Source organism: Octodon degus, unplaced genomic scaffold (genome assembly GCF_000260255.1).
Source record: "Octodon degus isolate 3935 unplaced genomic scaffold, OctDeg1.0 scaffold00057, whole genome shotgun sequence".
Taxonomy (NCBI): domain Eukaryota; kingdom Metazoa; phylum Chordata; class Mammalia; order Rodentia; family Octodontidae; genus Octodon; species Octodon degus.
In genome coordinates, this window is record NW_004524633.1 from 12,711,809 (window position 1) to 12,714,616 (window position 2,808).

Sequence of the window (2,808 nt, forward strand, 5' to 3'; positions counted from 1 at the left end):
GCTGTGATGCCCACCAGCAGACTCTGACTCTGACTTAAGCCCATGTCTTCTTGAGGAAGCTATGACTTTTTTTTTCCCTAATTAGCAAAAGAAGAAAAATGCCCTGATCTCCTGGAGTGTGGGGCTGGAAGGGTAATGCAGAGCTGTGCACGTTGGTGTGTGGAGGTGAACGTATTTGATACACCTCATTATGTCCCTGAATGTCACAGAACAGACAGGGGAAATTAGGCCAGGCAGGCAGGGGTCTCGCAGGAAGTTAAAACTATTCTCACAAAGCACCCCCCCCCAAGACATGGCCATCTATCATATTAACACATCCATTCACATTTTGCTAAGATCTCTTTGCCACTTCTTTGGGTGCTGCAAAGCATGTAGTACCAGAAAGCATTCTGGTGAAATATGTGAACAGCTCCCACACCCATGCACACTCAAAAAATGAACGCTATAAATTGCTTACTATGCCCCTTAGTTTAGTCTTCTGCTAGCTTAGGAATTGTCCATACTGGACAATGTGCTCTGTAGGAGGTTTCCAAGACAGGCCTCTCTTTCATCTGGTGTGGACCTCTGGTTCCTTGGTCCAAGTTGTGTTGCTCTCTAGCGCCATCTAGCAGTCGGTCGACTCACCACGGGTGGGACCTCAGCTCTTGCGGCTGCCGCGGCTCTCCTTAGGACAGAGGCCTGGAGATCTCACACAGAACAAAGGCAGGTAGGTGTTCAGTCTCCAAGTTGAAGAGCACGTGGAAAAAAAAAAATGTCAATCCTTTCCTTGACTTTTAAAACCCTCTTTAGTTTGAAACAGGCTTTCTCCGTGAAAAATATCAAAGAAAGAACATCAGACAAAATATTCTGTTTCGAAGAGTGATGAAAGATTGGCAACTAATGAAAGACAGGAGAAAGAGCCCCGCGTACAAAAAATTGCCACCGTATTTTTAAAATAAATAAATAAATAAATAAATAACTTTAAGGACCTGAATTTATTGTCCCACATAAAAGATTTGCATGGAAAGAGCAAGCAGGTGACAGATTTAGGTTACAACGCATCTGCTTGAGAGACAGTCAGACGCAGCCCTCTCGGCGGCTATTCCGATGCTATAATTTCGCGTTCTTTTCTATCCTTCACAGTGCTTGTTAGCAACCTACAAGGGGCTCCCTTGAAGCCCAAAGGGGGAGTCGCAGCGCGCTCTCCTCTCCGCGCGTTTTGTAATACTAATTAACTAATTCCCAGCCACATGAAGGGAACCTGCAAAGATTCGCTAAAGGCAACCTGCTAAATAAATGCTGACAGTTTCCTCCGTTTTCAATTAGATGAAATGACACATTGGGACAAGGAGTAGCCTGGCTTTCTAATGATGGGCGTTTTATGAGTTTCTCATTCCTGGAAATGAAAAGGTACCCTGGCTGGTTCTCCACTCAGACACAAAAGGAGGACCAAAATCCACTCTTGCATACATCAGAGCGAGGTTCTGCCTTTGGTGGCTATGTTTGTGCACGGATGAAAGTGAGACTTGGTCCAAAACATGCTGATCCAGAGACTGTCTCTGCTTAGGTGAAATATCTGACAGAACACAGCGCAAGGACCAAAGAGAACAACCAGTGTAATTAAATCCATACAGGTGGCACTGGCTCTGCTCAACAGCCCTGACTCCCGGCCCCTCCCTCCGGACTCTCGTGTTTGTGTTGCCAGTCTCTTGGTAGCCTGGCAACTGTTGCTATGTTTGCAGTAATAAGAAGTGGATGGTGCTGGTGTCTCAGTAATGATCCAGATACCAGAGCAATGATTTCTAAATAGATTTCTGAAGCAGCTCTTGCAATTGCACTGCACAATTTAACAGGATTAATTTTGCATTTTTTTTTTCCTTTTACCTTCGGCACCTTCTATAGCGACTAAATCTAACACTCATATAATGTAAAGTTGGCCACATTCTTCCTTTTGTTGGCTAGCATTTGAAACAGAACGTTTGTTATTTAAAAAGGCCACATCTCACAAGTCATTACTTCTTATTATCTCCCTAGGACCTATGGGATTTAATTTTTACTCAGTATTTTGGTAATGGCTACTAAGACAACCACCAAAAAAAAAAAGTACATCCAGAAGGAAAGCAGTGCCTGGACTAATCGAAGTAGAATGAACAACAGAGACACGTAGTGTTCATATTTGTGGCATTAGCTGAGGACTTTCTATTAGTGAACAGATGTCTTAAATGCCTCAAATGCAAACAGGCACCAAGAGATCACTAGTGAATAGATGTTTACCACCCTCCATGTCATTCTCAAGGAGACAGTGGGAAAAAAGAAATCCTTTGTGGTTTTCTGGCCATAACTTACATGTATTTGCTAATTAAGGTTAAAAGTAACCCCATCACTAGACCTAGCACAGCCTAGGTGCTGGGGGCGGGAAGGTGTCGTGTGGTTAATAGTGCCATTCTTACCAGCAGCAATGTTAATCTGGCCACAGGCTCGAAGGGAAGGCATATTGCAGGCTTTGATCATTTGCTGGGTTCTAGACATTATGGTGTGTTTTTGTAGGCTCGTCGTAACACTGACGTATCACACCGCTTCTACAAGGTAAGAGTTACTTCTCAGGATTCTGCAAATGAGAAAGCTGAGGCACGCATGGGAAAGATGAGTGATCTCCCCGTGGCCCTGCACCTAGTCCACAGCAGCACTGAGCCTTGAGCCTGGATGAGCCCGGTGCCAAAGCCTAGGCTCCCTCCACTCCTGGCTGAGCTGAGATAGTGAAGGAAAAGCCAGCTACTCTCACCTAATCAGCCGTGTGGCCCGAGCAGCTCCCTTCCTTCTCTGTGCTCC